This window comes from Pantherophis guttatus, chromosome 5 (assembly GCF_059756535.1).
Source record: "Pantherophis guttatus breed Tessera chromosome 5, ASM5975653v1, whole genome shotgun sequence".
Classification (NCBI taxonomy): Eukaryota; Metazoa; Chordata; class Lepidosauria; order Squamata; family Colubridae; genus Pantherophis; species Pantherophis guttatus.
In genome coordinates, this window is record NC_142067.1 from 42,022,534 (window position 1) to 42,044,070 (window position 21,537).

Sequence of the window (21,537 nt, forward strand, 5' to 3'; positions counted from 1 at the left end):
AAAAATATTTATACTAGTCTTTTCTGTATAAGTGCAGTGGAGTCAATAAGTCTGAAATATTTTTGTTGAATAAGATATAATCTAAAATACATTGAAGTTTTTTTTTGTATTGATGCCAACATCCCTAGTTTCCCTTTATGTCTTTTAAATCTTTTGACTTTTCCTTCCCCCCCCCCTTTTTTTTTTGGGTGGATTGGTATAAGGATTTTTGCTGTTGCAGGGACAGTCTGCAGCAAGGCAATAAATTTAAGTCCTTGTTCACTATAAATTGGCAAAAGGGAATGAAGACAATCACAGATAATCTTCAAACTGCTTCTGAGCATTTGGTGTGTGAGAACAAGGGAAATGCATAAATGCTTTTGGTTAATACTTTCCTTCCAAGGCCAGTAAATATAGACAGCAACCTGAGTATGTTGGGATGTAACTGAACTCAGAGATAGTTAGAATGTGTAGGAATTCTGTATGGTAAAGCTAATATTGATTATCAGATCATGAAGCTTTGAGGTATGGAATGCATTTGAGGCTTCATAGATACCAAACTCAGCAGAAAAAAAAAAAAAAAACAGAGGAAACTCTTGCATTAAGATTTCCATGATTATTTGCTGTGGATAGTGAAATGAAATTGTGCCCTAAAATGTCAGCTTAATAAAACTGAAGTTTAAGAACTTTCAGAAAAATTTAATACTATAACACATGTTTTCCCAGATACAATGGAATTTTTATCATGCCTGACATATAGGTATGCTAAAGGAACTTTTGACTTCAGAAATAGTGCATAGCTGCACTGGCATCCAGTAGCTTCACAATTCAAGGTGTTGGTCATCATCTATAAAATCTTTATGGCTTAGGGCCAGACCACTTGCCATATCTTTCTCCCATTGTTTCTGCTTTCTCCACCAGATCTAATATTGATGGAAAGCCTTGGATCTCTTCTATTAAACAATGGTGTCTTGTTGGACCCTAGAATTCTAACTTCTCAGTGGAATAGCTTCCCCCAGATGTTTCTCATGGCATTTCTCTCAGGTGGGTAGATGAACTCTGTTGACATCAATGTTTTTTTCAGTGTGTGAGGTTATTGTGTATCCTTGGGTGCTTATAAAAATACAAGGCAAATATGTCTTTGTTAATGAGTATACGTAGTCACTAGACAAACCTATGTCTAGTATAACATAAGTTTGCAAAAGCCAAGCATCAGAATAAAGAAACTCATCTTGACTCTTAAGATACATGTTTCTGGTGAATATTCAAAACCAAGGTTGACAAAGAAATATAGGTAGTCCTCAACTTAAGACCACAATTGAGCCTAAAATTTATGTTGCTAAGTGAGACATTTGTTAAGTGAGTTTTGCCCCATTTTATGACCTTTCTTGCCACAGTAGTTAAGAGAATAATTGCAGTTGTTAAGTTAGTAACACAGTTGTTAAATGAATCTGGAGTCCCCATTGACTTTACTTGTCAAAAGGTCACAAAAGGTCAGGGGTGTCAAACTCATGTTGTCATGGTAGAATCATGTGATGTATCACAACTTTTTTCCCCTTTGCTAAACCGGGTGTGGGCCTGGCCACCACGTGACACATCACTTGTGGCGTGTTGGTGGCTGGCTCCAGAGGAGGAGGAGAGGTGGAGTCAGGGTCAGCATCAAGGCAACCTGAAAGCTCCAAGGGGGAAGAGGGAATGCAGCTGGCAGAGATGGAGCCTGGGCCATCCGTCAGCCCTCAGATGGAGAGTCAACAGCCCCCAGGTCTGGAGGTGCTGAGGTGAGGAAGAGGAGGAACAGCTGGGTGTCTGATGCGCAGATGTACAGAAGGCAGAGAGGAGGAGAGCAGTGGAAATCTGTGGGACGATCCATGGGAAAGAAGAGCCCCTGCTGCTAGCAAAGCCCCACCCTAGCTCTGGGTGGAGCTGAATAGATGTGGCAGACAACAATTCATTTTTTGGCTGGACGGACTTGTTAGCCTGCATTGAGAGATACGCTGCTGGCACTCCTAATAAAGGAATCTGAGTTAAACTTCAGAGGGTTTGTTGTGTTTGGGAGCTAGATAAGACCAGCATCTGGCCTGCGGGCCACAAGTTTGACAGCCCTACAAAAGGTGATCACATGACCCAGGGACACTGCGACCATCATAAATAGTCAGAGTCAGTTGCCAAGCGTCTGAATTTTGATCACATGATGCTGCAAAGGTTATAAGTGTGAAAAATGGTCATAAGTCACCTTTTCAGTGCCGTTGTAACTTTGAACGGTCACTAAATCAACTGTTGTAAGTCAAGGACTATCTGTAAATATTTTCAGGCATTAAAATTCCATCATAAGCAAAATTCCTTTTTTAATGTAGCTTTTTTATACGTGATAAAGTTCTTACAAACTCACCTAATGGTTAGAAGATCCCAGCCAGCAACAGTGCTGTGACCTCTAGTGATTACGACATGTCATTTACCGTCTTTGTTTTATTTTCCCACAGAGATCCAGCATGACTTGCAGTTACCTACTGAGAGGCAACAGTGAAGACTAAGAAAAGAAACAGGTGTGTGAACTGAATCTGTAATAAGAATCAACAATGGTCATAAGCTTTCAGCAGTTGACCCTGGATACTGAACGTATACACGAGTCATATATATATATGTATATATATATATGACATATATATAACAAAAGTTTATAATTACCTGATTGAGAAAATGAAATTTCCCAGGTTTTTTAATATTACAAGGCAAGAATTATTTCCAGGAAATTTGTTTGGCTCAGGCTGGAAAATGAGATTATGCAGGTATATTGTCAAAGGCTAGTTTAACTAACTTGCTCAGATAGCATACGCTTTGTTTGAGTTCTATAATGTCTGCTTCCTACTTTGCTGAAACTCTAATTGAAACTCCTGGGTGTTCTGAAATAGCAGATTTTGTGCAAACATAGACAAAAGAGTGGTGTGGGGTGTTGTTGTTTTTTTGAAAAAATAATCTTTATTCTCATTGAAGCCCTCATTGATTGTTACAAACTGCATGACTAGGCTGTCTGATCAGGCAGCCTTTGTTGTCCTTCCTGAGTATCTCTTCTCTCATTTGGGTTAATTAATCCTCTTAAATAGTTCCAGCAGATGCTTTATATGGTTGTTACACCAACTCAGTGCTGTTTCTCTTTTCTCTCAAGTATGATGGGTTTTCAGCAATAATAAGATGGCTGAAATTCCAAGCACATCTCTGCTGATGCTATTATTCTTAAACCTGAACATAATAGCGTAATATGCACCAGCAAGGTTCTAAAAAAATAAATAAGCATCTTTAGGTATTTTCAAAAAAAAGCCTTTACATATAGGCTTAACAGTCCTGAAACAGCTGGATTGATTGCCAGAAACTTTTCAAGCCCAATTCTTCTTAGTATATAAAAGCTTAATGGGTTAGGCACAAAGTACTTGCGGAACCAAATAATACTTTTGGATATCCTGTTCCACAATCTTAGGTCTTTAGTGGAGAATTTTCAGTCCTCAGCATGAAATAATATTAGCATAAAATTATACCATTCCCCATATTGTACTGTGTTTCCCTGAAAATAAGACCCTGTCTTATATTTTTTGAACCCTGAAATAAGCAGGGTTTATTGCCTTATTGCCATGTGCTCAAAAGCCTGATTGTGCTTATTATCAGGGGATATCTTATTTTGGGGGAAACAGGGTAGAATAAATTGTTATTAGAGATTAGGGGTGGTCTTAAAATCTACAGATAGTCCCCACTCTGCTGTTGTTCAGAAGACCAATTAAGACCTCAATCTTCACCCAGACCTTTGGCAAAGGCAGGTGAGATGCCTTTCTTCATTCCATCCACACTGTCATTTTAATCGTTTTTTTTAACCTTTTATCAATTTTAATTTCTTTGTTTGATTGCTATGTCCAAAATTGTTGAGAGTTGGGTGGAATTCAAACGTAATATATTAATAGCTGGCAGTATAAACTATATACTATTGCTGAAATAAACTATAACTTTATCCAGGACTTTTTAGAAATTTAAAAGTTTTAACATTTAGTTCCACTGTTGTATAATTTTAAATAATTTTAAAATATTATGCGTCACCCAGATTTATAGTTTCTTGTATTTATATTTTCAGGGCCTTTAGAATAGACAACGTCTAATTTATTTATAACTAAATTGTAGTAAAAGGTTTTATTGAAACTAAACCTGAGAATATATGGTAAAGCCAGGCTGTACCTGTACTATTTTCAGTCTCTCCATTAACACCTATGTTCTATCCTGGTGCCGTAATAATGTGAGTTATCCAGCCAGAGGACATAAGGTTACAATTTTTTTCTGTGACTAAAATAAATTCCACTTCTACAATTGTGCATCTCTGTTTCAAATCCATCTAAATCCACCTGTGCAAGGTGGCAGTTCAAATGCCGGTTGGCCTCATTCAGCTTGATCTGACTCACAGTGTTATTATCAGATTACACCAATTTTATCCCTCATCTTATTTGAGCAGGAATAGATGCAAATTGAATGAACAGATGCAGCTTCAGGATTACACTATATGTAAGGCAAAATGCCCTCCAGTGAAGCTGGATTCTTGTTGATTATATTCATGCAATTTCCTTGCATTCTTACATGGGGGGATTGCTACATTATTCTGAGATGTTTATTTCCTGTTGATTTTATAAATTGTATGAAATCATATTTAGGGAGTTAAATTCTGTTAATATTTTGAATATTACATGCACACCTTCATAGAGCGTACACTGCTATCAGTTTTAAGCACAAAATTCTAAATAGCTGATACAACCTGTGAGGCGATAAACCCTTTAATCTTTGCAAATAAAATAAAATATTAAATGGTTTCATGTTATTTACACTAACCTTCAAAAAAAGTTTTGGATCTTTTGATTTATACAAGCAGATTTTTTACAATTATCTCTTAGTATCTTTTATCGGAAATAAATTCTGATTGAAACTTAGAGCAGTCTGCTTCAGTAATGATCTCACTTTCTGTAAATTATTTCCTACAGCAAACTGATTCCCACTGATTGGACATTTGCAAAAACAACTTTGTAGGATAGATATTTAGAACATTCTTAACCTAAAATACAATTAGTTACAGCATTGGAATGCACTTCAAAAGTAAGGGGATGGAACATACCTCAGTGTCACTTTTCTGCAACATAAAATACACTATCTTATGAAACATTTTGCTGTATATAACAAATTTCCAGTTGGAAACCCTTTCTTGGTACAAAAGAAATAGAATTGAAAGAAAACATTGGCAGGTAAAATAAATGTAAATTTAAAAAAAATGTGTTACAGATTAAAAACAAATGGGATGAGGATACATGCAGTCTGTGGCCTGTTAATTTTCTGCCCAATATGGATGATATATGTCGATATGTGCATGCGTGCAAATCTATTTTAAACAACTTTATTTCTTTCATGAATAGGGCAGAGTATTGCAGAGCTGTAAACAGTACAATCCTGGAGTGGCTGCATTCCTTTTTTCCATTCCAAGTTCCAAAAACTTTGCATTGGAAGAAGATAGTAATTTATATGAGTATTCTCCAGCATTGACATCATACGTTTTTTCACTGATACAATTTGCCATAAGAAAGGAACGCCTAAAAAGGGCCTTGGCAATGGACAATACTGCTTCTGCCAAAGGTTTTTTCTGTCACAGAATCATATTAAAAGTGACAGTAAGGGATGATTATTTAAGATCAACATGACTCTTTTAGAATATTTGTATACCTTCATATTTGCACAGATAAAGGAGGTGAGGGATAATTTCCAATGGATAAAAGAAACTGAAGTTTTTGATGAATACATTTATTCTGCACTTTCCAAGCCTCTTATGTGGACCAGAATTTATTGCAGACAAATTAAACATTATATTAAATACCTTAAAATGCTGAATATTATGTACAACTGTTTATGTATACTCTGGGGTTTTATACAATAATATATATATTAGGACAGTTGCAAATTGTTTGAATTTATAAACTGAACTGGAAAAGAGCCAAAGCAAATATATTAATAGTATGATAGTGGTATGCAAGTGGTAGAATTCTCGGGAACAATCAGTAATCAGCCTAAGTATGGAAGTTTATCTTTGACACTGAAGCTAGAATAATATATTTAATTTCTCTGCCTCTGTTGTGTCTGCATTGAAAAGCACAGTGTTTCTTTTCACATAATGAATCGTCTTCATTATGTTGAAGATGAGAGCTGAATTAATTGTGGCTTACTATAAGCACTTTGCATCTTTCTTTACAAATGAAATGGATCAGATCCACCTAAACCTGGACTCAAGTGTAAAGGTTGGTCATAGGGATGTAGCTTGTCAATTATTTGCCATTTTCATTTTTTTTAACCTTGTAAATTTCAATAATGTGAAAAGTGAACACGTATTGCTTATTCAATTATAGCTTCTCCTGACTGATTAAATCACTGTCTTCAATCCTTAAGGGATCAAAGAATAAGTGATACAGTGCTATTACACAGATAAATACAATTGGACTGTAGTTCTTAATTCGTATGACAAAGGATAAAAATATGCTGACTATTAAAATATATACTTCACAATTACATGAAGATATATAAATATCTACAATGATAATGGACCTTGTGGAAAGAAGTCATTCTTTTCTATTTGTTTAAGACAAATAGATAGAAAAATGTTTCATAAAAAACAACAAAATTGCATTAAAAAAAAGTTCAGTAACAGTGACTGATAACTTACAATGTAATAAAATAAAGTCCAGTTCTGGCATTCAGATCAAATGTGTTGTATATTCACCATACAAGCACACCTAATAAACCTTGTCTCCCTCCCAATAATATCAAGTTAAGACACATATACAAAGTGTGCTAATGTTTGGATGATGGGGAGAATCATCACATTGCAGTTGCTGCTGTGGGAATGTTTGCTGCAGATAGTACAGGGTTCTGTCTTATATGCAAAATTCACCCAGTGTTACCCTGAGGTAAGACAGGCAGTCTATAAATTTTATAAATAAATAAATTTATTACTGCAATTGGAAAGACTTTTCTTCTGCAGATTGCCAGGATTTAAGCACATTGTATATTGGACATTAACATGATTGAGCAGGTTCAGAATACTCCACTCTTCTACTCACAATAGAATTCCCTATGCCTCCAGGCTTGAAATTTTGGGCTTGGACAATCTGGAACTGCGCTGCCTGTGGTCCGATCTAAACATAGTACACAAAATTGTCTGCTACAATTTCTTGCCTGTCAATGACTTCTTCAGCTTCAACCACAATAAAACACAGGCAAACAATCGATATAAACTCAAAGTAAACCGCTTCAAACTCAATTGCAGAAAATACAACTTCAGCAACAGAGTGGTCAATGCCTGGAATGCTCTACCCAACTCCTTAAAGCTTAGCCTTAAACCCTCACAGTTTCAGTCTCAAACTGTCTACCATGGACCTCATCCCATTCTTAAGAGTTCCATAAAGGGGGCATGCATAAGTGCACCAGTGTGCCTACCATTCCTGTCTAACTGTCTCCATTTATCTGTATTTACTTCCTTTGTTCATGTTTATGCTCATATCTATACTTGTTATCTTGTGCATGTTTGACAAACAAATAAAATAAAATATATAAATTTTAAATAAATAAATAAATAAAGTCATCAAGAAGTAATATATACTGGAGAATTATTATCCGATCTTAAAGAGGGAGGATAGATGATGTACCACTGGAATTATGTTTGAAAGAGTTAGCAATAAAAGGAAACCAGCCCATCAAAGAACACAGTGACTCGACATTATCAAAGCTGACAGCAGTGAGCATAGAAAAACCTCAAAGAAATAGTGCAAGATCAGAAGATGTGTAGAGACCTGGCCCATAGAATCACCAGGAATCAGACTTGACTGAATGGATAACATCATCATCACTTTATAGATGATCTGAAGTCACTTTTTATATTTTTTGTCTTTTTTTTCTTTTCCATCTCCTTATTCTGTCTTTATGTTTATATTCTAGAATAGAATAGAATAGAATAGAATAGAATAGAATAGAATAGAATAGAATAGAATAGAATAATCTGAACAGAAATGGAACCTCACAATCATAATTATTCAAAAAACACTTCCAGGCACTGAAATAATTATCTATTTTGAAGACTGAAAAAGCCAACGCTAACAAATATCAATTCATCTTAAAGTGATTTCTAAAATATTTTATTTATAGTTGCACAGAGGACACATTTAAAAGTTATAGACAAATATATTAGCATAAAAATATTTTTTCCTAGCATTTACATTTAATTCCTCTCTTTACTAATTGAGAAAAAATGATAAACACTGAAACTTTAAATTCTTACTCTGCTTTCATACTGCATATCAGATTAATCAAATACTGAAAATTACAAATCAAGAATGCAAACCATAGACCATAAAGCCATAAATATAAGCATCATCATCATCATCATACTAAATTTCCCTATTCTTCAACTAGAATGAGTTATAACTAAGCAAATTTAAATTCAGTTCAGATCAGATCTTGATTTATTTCATTCTAAAGAGCAATCTGATATGATCATCAGACTTCATTTTACTCATAATAACATGGAATGGAGGAGACATAGCCAGGAAGCCTCTCTGCTCCTATGAGAGCCAAGATAGTGTAATGGAAACTGAAAGACCATAATATAAGTATCAGATAAGCTTGCCTGGGAAGGACGTTCATAATGTTGAATTCAACATAGCCAATAATAACTTGCAGATCTTTGAAAAAGATATTGGATATTTTATGATTCTGCACAAAAAGACTGATTATTTTGCTTTTTAACAAACAAGGCTATAAATAAGGCACACAGGTTGTTTTAAAGGGTGAGGTTTTTGTCTACTAGCCTCTAAGTCAATATTCAGAACATGGATTTTTGCTAGTTTTGGATTTTTTCCCCCTCAAATCTGTTCACTTGATGGGATTTTATAATTGATACATTGGTTTGGTATCAAAGAAAGAAGGAACTTTCAGATTGCATGTGTGTCTATGTGTTTTAATACTGTTCGACTTCCTTATTGAGCAATAATACCAAGCTGTTCACCAAGATTGTTGCTAGCAGGCTTGAATAGTTCCTGCCAGATGTGATTAATGCAGATAAAAGTGTGTTTATTCAGTGGAAGAGATTGACAGGTATTATTTATCATTCCTTGGAGAGGGATTTAGGATTTCCAGGTTGTCATTAAATTGGTGATATCTTCAGAGCTGAGGGGTATTAGTCCAAACTGAAAGCAATAGTTGAGAGAAACTTGCATTACTATCATTAGCACAGAAAATCAAAGTGATTCCCCGGGAATTAGATTTGCATCTAAAAAGCTACTCTTGGTAATGAACATTCTTTCCCAACAAAAAAGCAAATAGGCATCCTGCTAGCAGTGACAATAATTTTTTTTAAAAAAGGAACAGAACAATTGCAATCACTGTCTGAAACAGTGGATGACTTTGTTTCTCACAGGCTGATACCATAAACTTCAGAGGGAATAAGAGGCCTTGTATTTTGTAAATTATCACAATCTTTAGTAACACTGCACTGAGACTCAAGATTTGCCAGCATCATACTGTGTTGCAACCATGTGCTGTAGCTATGAAATAGAGAGAATAAGGTCATTTTATTTCTTCTATTGCTTCCACTGATGCAAATGAGACTCAGACAGATTCTTTGAACTGAAATTCCCATGCTGAATTCTTCACAAAAGCGACTAGTGTACCACAGAAATGAATTCAATTTAAAAAAAAATTAAAAGCTCCCCACTGTATCCTTGCATGATTAATGGATTGTCTACCCTCAGCCAGGTTTCCATTATTTAGGCTTTACTGGAAGCAAGTAATGCCTCTGGGCTTGAGGTATCTTTAGTTTATGGGCGCACAACTTTTTGGAATCAAGTGTAAAAGTTCAGATATAGTTGTGGGTAGCACAAAGAGCAAATTGAATACAGCCAAAACAGGAAGTGGGAATGATTCTAGTAAACACACACACACACACACATACACACTAACATTTACATTTCTTTTTAAAAAAAATAAGCAGTTCTCCTTTCCACTCAGCCTCTCTGCCTTACTCAGTATCAAAATTGCTTATTTTTAATTCCTTGAAAATTATCAGCAAAGGAAGATTGCACAAAAAGGAGTTTGTTTAGCCCTTGATCAGAAGGGCTAAAATGCTTCAGGTCAGGATTCTTCAAATGGGTTCTTCAGAATCCTAAATTTCCACAGGAGAAAGGGAAAGGGAAACTATCTGCAAGGGAATGAGGATGAAGAAAAGTCTTAGCTCTTTGTGGAAGGTTGTGTGTGTGTTTTTTTCCCTTAGTTCCTTATGGAAAGTTTCCATAGAGCAATACGGATCTGCAAAGGACTAAAACCAAGAACAATAATGATTTGGAGACTTATTCGGTTTTTCCCTTGTAAAGACAATTTGCTTGTTCCCTTTAATTAATAAGATTCAGGAAAGGAGCAAGGCTTCTCATCTGTCATTTAGAAGTTCCATCTCTCTCACCTTGTTGATGACCCATTCCAGGATTTTTCTTTTAATAAAGTTCTACTGCCTTTTGAAAAGCCCTCGTTTAGGTCATTCAATATTTAGAATAGAATTCTTTATTGGCCAAGTGTGATTGGACACACAAGGAATTTGTCTTTGTCTCCTTATGTCTCAGTGTACATAAGGAGAATAAATTACATTCATCAAGAATAAAAAGATACAACAGTGATATTCAAGGTTACTAATAAGCTATCAAATCGTACTAGAAAACAAACAAAAACATTATAAATTGAAAGATAGAAGAAACATGGTTATAGTAATAAGTGGAAAGATAGATACTAGTTTTCTAGTATCTATCTATATAGTATATATTTTCTATATATATTCAATATTTTCATATAATGTGGAAGAGAATGTGACAATATGTACATGGCTGACATTGCTTAATCATAGAAAGCTAAGCAACATGGTTACTATATGCACAGCAAATTGGTTATTGGCTGGACAGATAAAAGAAAAACATCTTGAAATTAGCTTGTGGCAAGCAAATTCTGAAACACTAATAGGAAAAAACAACACAGGTAGTATCACCAGGAGTTAAAATTTTGCTCTGACATTTTCAGAGTAATAATGATATTTTTTTTCTGAATATAATTATTAAAACTTTGTGTAAGTGAGACGTTGAAAAGTGTCCAAACTATCAACTGTATTTGAAATACTACTCTAGACTTGTCTTCTCACACAAACATATATATTCAATTATTCCCTCTAGCTATTGCTTGTGGAAATGGTAAAGGAAAATACCCCTGCTGTTGTGACTTTGAGAAAATAAGGCATGAACTTTTGACTCATGATTCAAAGACCATTCCCTGAAAATAATGGAGACACAAAAGAGAGAACTAGAAAAAAACATAGGTTGTTGCCTTGGTAAATTGTGTTCATTGTATGTGAATACAGAGAGAGGATGCCTTTATATATGTCAGTGGGATGCCAATCAATCTACTTTACTGAATTCAGCTCACTGGTTTTGTCAATCTGGCAACAGTCCAAACCAAGATTTCCTTTAGCTTCATATATTTAGAACGAGGTATGTGTACAGTTTTCTGCTCTAAAGTCATAAAACACAATGCTATAGTGGTTTCATTACACAACCATGAGAACCACGACATTACTGATATTGCAATCAAATCTCCCAGTATTAAAGTTCAGGTTCACACCTTTGGTAATGGAAGAGATTAAAATTACCTCTTCAAGATTGGAGCGGTCTAATTCAGAGACAAAAAGTGGACATTAATCACCTTCTAACCTTGTAGAAAATGTTATTGATTCAGGAAGCAGCATGAAAAGGAGTAAGGGCATATCAAGTTAAATCCTGGGAGGCGCTGGATTCAGAGATCTTCACTAGGTTACAAAAAGAATTATTTCAGTTTAAGACGGGTGAAATCCAGCATGTTCTGACAAGTTCTGGAGAACTGGTAGCGGAAATTTTGAGCAGTTTGGAGACCTGGCCCCAGAGTGGGGTGGGAATGGAGATTTTACAATATCCTCCCCCAGGAGTGGGGTGGGAATGGGGATTTTGCAGTATCCTTCCCCTGACACATCCACCAAGCCATGCCCAGAGAACCGGTAGTAAAAAAAAATTGGATTTCACGATTGGTTTACAACCAGTCCTTGACGGGATCTACGCTATTTTTCCTGTTCTAAATTATTTCAAGCAATAGTAATGAACCTGAATAATAAAAAAGTAACTACAACAGCAACAGAGAAGGGTGGGGGAAGAGATTAAGGCACAAAATCTTTGGAATATCCAATGTAAGAGTTCTCAGAAGATATAAGGAAGATTCCATGTTTTACTTTAAAACTTGAATTGAATATTGAATAATGAATTGAATATTCTATTCAATTCTATTCAAACTTGAATAGAATACAACTGGAAAGGGACCTTGGAGATATTCTAGTACAGCCCCCTGTTCAAGCAGGAAAATCTATACCATTTCAGACAAGTGACTGTCTAGTCTCTTTTTAAAAACCTCCAATGATGACGCACCCATAATTTTTGAAGGCAAGCTGTTCCACTGGTTAATTGTCCTTACTGTTGGGAAGTTTCTCCTTAATTCCAGGTTGCTTCTCTCTCTGATTAGTTTCCAACCATTGTTTCTTGTCCTGCCCTCCGGTGCTTTGGAGAATAATTTGACCACCTCTTCCTTGTGGCAGCCCCTCAAATACTGAAATACTAGACCAGGGGTGTCAAATTCAATTTCATTGAAGGCCGCATCAGGGTTGTGTTTGACCTTGGGGGACCAGGGTGGGCATGGAAAGGTTGTGTGTGGCCAGCTCAACATCACTCATGTCAGGGGTGCCTGCGGTGGTCTGAGTGCTCTGCCAGTGACAACAGGGTCTCAAACTCCCTTTTCAGCTGCAACTGCCTCCTGCAACCCTCTGCCAGCGAAAATGGAGCTTTTGAGGTATGCCTAGGCCCTTGCAAGCTCTGTTTTCAGCTGCAATGGCCTCCTGCAATCTTCTTCCAGTGAAAACGGAGCTTGGGAGGGCCACATGCAACCCTCCAAAGCTCCATTTTCGCTGACAGAGGCATCACAGGTTGGTCCTTTGCTGTTTCGAGGGCAGCCCCATGGGCCAGATCTAAGCACTCCATGGGCCGGATCTGGCCCCCAGGCCTTGAGTTTGACACACCTGGACTAGACAAACCTGCAGCTGTTCTTCATATGGTTTGGTCTTCAGGCCTTTGATCACCTTAGTGCTCTTCTTTGAACTTTTTCGAAAGACTCAACACCTTTTTGTAGTATGGTGACCAAAACTGGTGGCAGTATTCCAGGTGTGGTCTTACTAGGATTTTATAAAGTGGCACTAATATTTCATGTGATCTTGATTCTATGCTTGTTTATACAACCCAGGATTGTATTAGCTTTTGTGGTTGCTGCTGTTGTGGCCCACTGGTGGCCAGCAGAGATGGCAGCAGAGTTGCACAGTGAGCAGGTTGGGGAAGAACTTGGGCCAGTCCTGAGGACTGGGGAAAGTTCGGATAAGGGCTCTGTATCAAAGACAGAGAGGGAGCTAGACAACAGCAAGGCAGAGGAACAGCTGGAGCCCATTCTCAGTGTGTGCATGCACAGAGCTGCCAGAAGACAAGAACACCTCAGAAAGCAGGGTCGACTCAGGAGTAAAGCCACACCTTAGAGGTGATTGGACACTCCCATAGGAAATAAAAGATGAGTCAACAGGGAGTGGGATTTCGCAGGAAATAATTTGTCCATTCTGTGACTCTGAGAGACTCTGTGCCAAGTTTGGCCTTGTACTGCAGTTAGAAACAAGTTACGTGGCAGCTTGCCAAACAAGATAAGGTGTGCTGAGAAATATTCCTTTGAAAAACTGTTTGGACAAACCTTGCTGACTGTGAATGAATGTAATTCACAGTTGTGTAAATAAAAGGTTTTTCCGGGATCAATTCCTGCCTCCTTCTTGTTAAAGGTGCCTAGGTCAGAACAACTGCTGCTGCACACTACTGGCTCATAATCAAATCATCCACTAGAACTCCAAGGACCTTCTCACAGTTACTGTTTTTGAGCCAGGTCTTGCCTAATCTGTACTTATACCTTTGATTTTCCCTGCCTAAATGTAATACTTTGCTTTTTTCCACATTAAAGTTCATTTTGTTGGAGTTTGTCAAGATCTTTTTGGATCCTGAGCTTGTCTTCTGGGTGTTGGATATTCCAGCCGGTTTAGTATCTTCTGCAAATTTTATGAGTTCCTCTTCTGTTCCCTCATATAAGTAATTAATTGAAGATATTGAAGAATCTTAACAGAGCCTTGCGGTACCCCACTGCTCACTTCTTTCCATATGGATGTAGTACCATTAAGGACTACTTTTTTCAAGTTTGTCAAGATCTTTTTGGATCCTGAGCTTGTCTTCTGGGTGTTGGATATTCCAGCCGGTTTAGTATCTTCTGCAAATTTTATGAGTTCCTCTTCTGTTCCCTCATATAAGTAATTAATTGAAGATATTGAAGAATCTTAACAGAGCCTTGCGGTACCCCACTGCTCACTTCTTTCCATATGGATGTAGTACCATTAAGGACTACTTGTTGAGTATGGTTTGTCAGCCAGCTACAAATCCATCTGATGATTATGTTGTCTATTCCACATTTTTTTTAGCTTATCAAGAAGTAGTTTATGGTCTACTTTGTCAAACAAGTATTAGTAATGCTATTCCATTAGCAGAAATAAATATTTATTAATTCAGTATTCTTTTACAGTTTGATTCCATCCTTTCTTCAAGGAACATATCACTACCAAGGAACATAGTTTAACCTCTTTTTATACTTCTAATAACTTTATGAATGAAATTATCATAGGGGACCCTGGCCAGCCCAGAATTGCCCAGTGATTAGGTCAGATTTTTTTTTAAAAAAACAACAACACTAAAGTCTGATTCTTGAAATAATTAGAGTCATTGAGAGGGGGTAGCACACACACAAGAATAATAAAGTATTAAATTATTCTTATTCTATTTATTAAAATGAATATTTATTTATTGATTAAATGAATGTTTATTTCTTGAAATGAAATTTGATTCTTGTCCATAACCCTTATGCAGTGCAGGCAATGAAGCCAGGAATGGGTTTTCTTGTTAAGCAAAAAGTAAAACATCTTGTTAGAGAGTTTGGGGATTCAGTCCTCTAGTATCAGCTAAAGGCCAAAAGTGTTTGTCTTGCATGTCTATATGTAACCTCTGACTCCCTTCAGGAATCATTTGAACAGAATTGGAGACTTCCTCTGAGTGCTTCTGTATCTTGTGACAGCATGACCTTATGATAGCATGCAGATAAACAAAATAGGTCAGAGATTACTTTTCTTCCTATCTCCCTGGACTGCTGTTATTGCCATTCATTATACTGCTGCAGTAAAGATTGGGAGGATTGCATAAGCATGTCTTGATCTCTAAGATTGCACCAGAATTTGAATCAGTTTGGGCTGATTCACTGTCTCCAAATTAAAATTCCACACAGCTCACATCACAGACTGCAGAATCTTTCCACTTGAAAAAGACAAGGAAAGAGGGCTCAAATTCTACAAGCTTTAATTAAAAAAGGAATTTTTAAAATAAAAAAAATGTTTTAGGGATGCTTTTCCATGTGACATTCTAAGAGCTCTACTGAGAAGATGAGACTAATCTACTATACTATTTCTTAAAACTTAAACCATGTTTCAAGGACAAATCTCCCCCCTCCCTTTAAAAAAAAAAAGAAGGATTAGTTTTTATTGCACTGTTTCTATAAAGCTGACACTGGTGAAGCTTTTAAAATTCTGTGAATGACTTGTGTAAACCTTTAAGAGGCTTAATAAAAATGAAGTAGGATGTTTTGACTATGCCTGCTGCTTCTGAAACAGTATCAGGAGGCCCTCACCCAGAAGAATCACAGAAGGTGGGTATAAGTACATCACTCTATTCCAAGCAGATAATTGATACAATCAGTTAATTGATACTATTACCCCAGGACATTTCTATGAAAGGCCAATTATAAAGAGTATTTCCTTTTGGGAAGAAAATTACATTCTGAAGGCTTTCCTCTACAATAAAAAAGTTCATGACTATGAAAACAAAGATGGAAATTACATCACAACATTGCTTGATATTAATATATAATACCTCCAGCAGGTATACACATGTCATTTAGATGTGAAAAAAAATATTTCTAATGTGAAACAGTTTGAGACTGTTGAAATGTTTGAGTCAAGGTTGAAATACTCTGCTCCAAGGTTGAAATTTCTATTCTGAACATAAAAAATGCTCCAAAATTGTTTCAAACTTGAAATATTTCCAGAATGGTTAGAACTGTGTTGGAACCCATTAGAAAATCTCTCTTGGATTTGAAACAATTGTTTTAGTTATGATCATATATATAATTATAATCTTTATATGTTTCAAATTAATTGAACAATAGAGCTGGAAACAATCCTTGATCCCATGCCTTGATCACAGCATTGTCATTTGTTTAAATGCACTGAGTTAATTATAGATGAACTTCCTAAGTTTGTAGACTTTTAAAGCTTTTTACAAGATTTCTAATGCTAATCTTCCAGGATTCAAAATCATGTTTGGAATACAGTAGCATAAATTTAGGACCGTCAGCTCTAAACAAGGGGGTTAAAATGTCAGCAACTGAGAGACCTGCAGAGGGGCAGGACTAGAGAATATGCTACAATGGAAGGAGGCAACACCCATTGATGTTGGTATCAAATTCTGTTTCCCTGTGTTCTCTGAACTTCATAAATATTTTCTCCTTAGCTGTGAAATATGTATACTACAATTCCAGGAGAAAAAAGAACTTATCCACTAACAAATTAAGAAAATATACTTCTTACTTCTCTGTAAAAGAGTTTGTCCTGTAGGAAGCTAATCACAACTGAATTTGTTATCCTATCCTGTGTTAAAACTGCTTGAGGAGAATTTCTTGATAATTTTGAAACTATTTTAGGAAATATGAGTGGGATGAAAGTAATAGGATACTATTTTTGTTTAGTTTTTCATAGTAAACTGTACATCAGTTGTGCATTTCAGGAGAAAAAGCACAGTTAAAATGATGTCTTGGGTCTAGAGTTGGGTTTAGAGTTGATGGAGTTTTTTTCTTTATTTTGGTGCCTTCAAGTCTGTCTTGACTCCTGATAACTGCATGGACAAATTCATTTTTGGAAGTGGATTTCCTCTTTTTCCTGGGTTTGACACACAATGACTGGCCAAAAGATACCCAACTCCAATTTCTTTAACCACTGCACCAAACTGGCTCGCAAGGATTCAGAATACTGCATAAATCTCAAGGATTCAGAATACCCCTGCAACATCGCCAAAAAGGTATAAAGGGGTGTAAACCTAATCTTGCATAGCTTCTTCTCCGATAATATTACACTACTAACCAGAGCATACAAAACATTTGCTAGACCAATTCTCAAATACATATCATCTATCTGGAAACTGCACTGCATATCAGACATTAATACAATTGAATGAGTCCAGAAATATTTCACAAGAAGAGTCCTCCACTCTTCTGCTCACAACAAAATACCTTATGCCACCAGACTTGAAATTTTGGGCTTAGAAAATTTAGAACTACGCCGCCTTCGGTATGACCTAAGCATAGCTCATAAAATCATCTGCTACAATGTCTTACCTGTCAATGACTACTTCAGCTTCAACCACAACAATACACGAGCACACAATGGACACAAACGTCAAGTGAACTCGATTTCAGAACATATGACTTCAGCAACAGAGTGGTCAAATACTGGAATTCACTACCTAACTGTGGTTTCATCCCAAAATCCCCAAAATTTTAACCTAAAATTGTCTACTGTTGACCTCACCCCATTCCTAAGAGGTCTGTAAGGGGCATCCCTGTCCAAATGTTCCCTTTAATTGTATTCATTTTATGTATTCAATTCATGCTTATATATATTATCTAATATGTACTCAACAAATAAATAAAAATAAAAAATAAAATAAATAAATGCTAAACACAATTGCTTCACAATTCTGCATCTGTATTTGGCATGCTCATCCATTTTAGCAGCTGCCTTTTAAACACTTTGCTGATAGCATAAACTTTATAGCAAAGGTTCCATGGTTGAACTCTTAGAATATTGTATGTCCTTGAATGTAGCTTAAAAATTATTTTCACATGGCATTAATAAATTCAATAGGTCACAGTTTTGGATGATTTTTTCTTGCTAGGAAAGCTCATTAGAGGTTGTAGTATTTCCAGCAGATTGAATCTAATTAAGATCTCTATTGGCAAGTAGAATACATATTTAGCACAGAGGAAGAAAGATGCTGCAGATATTTTGTCCCAGACTACCGTTATCCGTCATTTCCAAATTATTAGGCTTCTGGAACTGCCTGGAAACTGGCTTCCCCCACACACTCCTGAGAGGCAGCATTCTGCAGTCACAAATGTGTTCAGCAACACACACACAAACACATATACAAACACTTGAAGGTATTTAGTTTTTCCAGTCTTCGGGTCTATTGGCACTTTACTTTATGAACAATAGTTCAAAAATGCTGCAAAGATACAGCACTCATAACAGAACATTAAACAAAAATCTGTTATTTTTACAGCGTTATGAAAAAACGTTTTAACTATGTTTAGTTCAAATAGAGAAAGAAATCCCTGCTAAAATAAGTTCTTGACCTTCCTACCAATATCAGCCAGAAATAATACGGCTGCAAATGTAGTAATATATTCTGTGTTCTGAGTTCTGTGAGGTTTCCCCAGTAGTTGCAGTTTAACTGGAAAATTGGATGTTCCAAATATACAAGCCTGGCCATGTGCCATTGCACAAATAATTAATGCCTGCAGTAGGAAGTTGACTAATTTGACCTATAATAAACCTCTTTTTCTTTGAAAGCTTTTAAGTGGCTGGAGTAATCTGACACGATAGTGCCACTTTTGGCATCTTCCTTAAAAATCTGATCAGTGTCACAAGTTTGTGACAGCAAAAGTTTTCTGAACAGCCTGAGTGCTGACACCTGGTGAGCAGGTGGGTTGCCTTGGCAACAAAATCCTAGCAAAGAAAAAGTAATTGCTAAATAGACCTCAGCATCAGGACCAACTGTAGCCTACTGTGGGTAGAAACAAACACACAATCAGAAGACTAATTACAAAGAGCCTAATAAAAGCCACAAAGAACAAGGAGACCAGGCTGCAGATCAGGAGCAGATATTACTTTATGTGGTTGAGAATCTGGTATAGCTGCTGTCTTTATTTTTTCTGTGGTCTTAATTATGGCTAGTAACTAATATAACAAAATACCCTACACAAACTGGTAAATATTCATTGTTTTCACTTGTATATCCCTTAAAGATTTCCATGTCTACAGTTCAAATGCACCAAATTTGGAAACTATTTATAGATCAAATGTAGCCTGATCTGTAAACATTTTATTCTGTTTATGAGAGTTTCCTTAGTAAATCCTTTTTGGAACGATTATCTGACATACGTTGCACAAAACTCTGAAGGTTTGATTTATATGAAGATGAACAACTTTGACTTTGGTAATTGGCATCCCATTTAAGCAAGATGTTATAGAATATGATAGAAAAGGTGTTTATTTTTAGAAGTGCATGTCATGAGAAATCTTTGGGTTTTATTGGGGGTAGCTTGGATTTTAATATGGAGATTTATAAGTATGTAAATCTTTTGAAGATTTTTTTCTTTAAAAATAAGTGGTAAAAGGTTTTATTGGAAAGTATGGACAGAAACCATTGCAATTACTTTAAATCAATTAACAAGTAATTTTTTCAGCTTCAAATGGAATTGGTCTTCTTAATTCAGAAGATTGGCAATATATTCATTTCAAGCATGCTTTCATAGCTCAGTGTGGCCCAGATGTTTTAGTTGCTTCAGAGATACACAACGTGATTTATTTGAGACAATCCATGATTAAAATTAAGCCTACAATTTATCTTTTCTTTCCCATTCAATTTTGTCCAAATTTTGGAGACTATCTCAACAAGTCCCTCAGTTTCTTGGCAAGGTTTTTGAGGATTCATTTGAAAGAAAGTGAACAACGTGCAAATATCTTGGCAAGATTTCTTTTTTGAGAGAATGTGATTAGCCCATGGTCACCTAGTTAGCTTTGTGCTTAAGGCAGGACTAGTATTCATAGTCTCCCCATTTCCTGCCTGATATTTTCATCAAACTGGCTCTCACAATTCATACTTATGAATAATCAAATAGTTAAATAACATTTTAAAAGTGATTACCACCGGGATTTATTAACTATGTATCAAAGAATAAGAATATCCAATAATGCCACATCAATGTTACAAGTCTTTAAAAATGTAAAATTGGTATACTTGATTTTGAGATTAACATTAACCAAATGGACTAGAATCTGGAATAGAATTGTATTTTTTTAGCTTTCTTGTGTTCCACGCCCAAAGAAAAGGGCTAGTCATTAACCTGATAGTTCAGAAATAGGAGAATTTTGGCTAAGATTATAACAAAAGTCTCATTTTTTCAAAAATGTACCCAAACAATGTAAAAGTGGATTAAAAGTGGGTCTGGATAGCATTTTATAATAGCACAGTATGAAAATAACAAATTAGTCGTCATTATTGTTGGTTTGCTTGGACTGCGACTCACAATCATCCTCTGCTTTTAACAACCCCAGAACCCCTTGCGGGGTGAAGTCTGGGCAACTGAATGGAGCTAGCAGAGTGTTTTAATGGCCAGATACCCTTCCTATCGCCAATCGGAGTTTTGTTCAGCAGATATATTCTCAGTGTGTCCAGAGAGAAAAATACCAGTATCTGCCTCTACCTAGGATCAAACTCAAAGCCTCCTGATTGTGAGGCAAGAGCTCCACCTCTAGGCCACCACAACTCCTGGATTGTGACTCACAATGAAGGTTATAAAAGAATACTTAGTGATATATATATATATATCACTATTATATATATATAATTTTTTTGCATACACACACCCGCAAAAACTTAAAAATAAGACAGATATATATATATATTCGGGTCTTCTCCCACGTAAAATTGGAAGTGTCTTGGCGACGTTTCGACGAAGTCTCATTCGTCATCTTCAGGCTGGTGTTCTCGGCTTCGTGCTTCCAGGAGCAATGTGAGATCTCAGCTGTCTCTTCCTTTTAACTGCTAGTGGGGGTATGAGCTGATTGGGTGGGGACTTGGTTGTGTTCTGATTGGGTGGAGGTGTGTTCTGATTGGTTAGGGGCTTGGCTGTGCTCTGATTGGATGGGGGGTTGGTTGTGCTCTGATTGGCTGGGGGTGTGTTCTGTTTGGGTGGGGGCTTGATTGTGCTCAGCTTAGTCTGAGTTGCAGGGGGATTTGAGCTGGTGAGCTGCGTTGTTGTTGTTTGGCTTTGTGTTTGTGGCCATGCGAGCTCTTCATGGTGGGTGTCAGTCTGCTTCATATATGGATTGGAGGGGTTTAAAGTGGCTAATGATGCAGCTGCGGTCTGGCTTCTGGTCCTTGGTCGTGGCTCATTATCAGTGTGGGTTTGAGTCTGCTTTCTGCGTGG

General features: G+C 36.4%; 1 long non-coding RNA gene across 1 annotated transcript; it reads left to right on the plus strand.

The window, feature by feature from the left end:
• Positions 1 to 897: 897 nt before the first annotated feature.
• On the plus strand, positions 898 to 6,738 carry LOC132710285 (uncharacterized). Its single transcript, XR_009620995.2, has 3 exons — positions 898 to 1,023; positions 2,460 to 2,522; positions 5,412 to 6,738. It is a non-coding gene; the product is annotated as an uncharacterized LOC132710285 (long non-coding RNA).
• Positions 6,739 to 21,537: the final 14,799 nt, after the last annotated feature.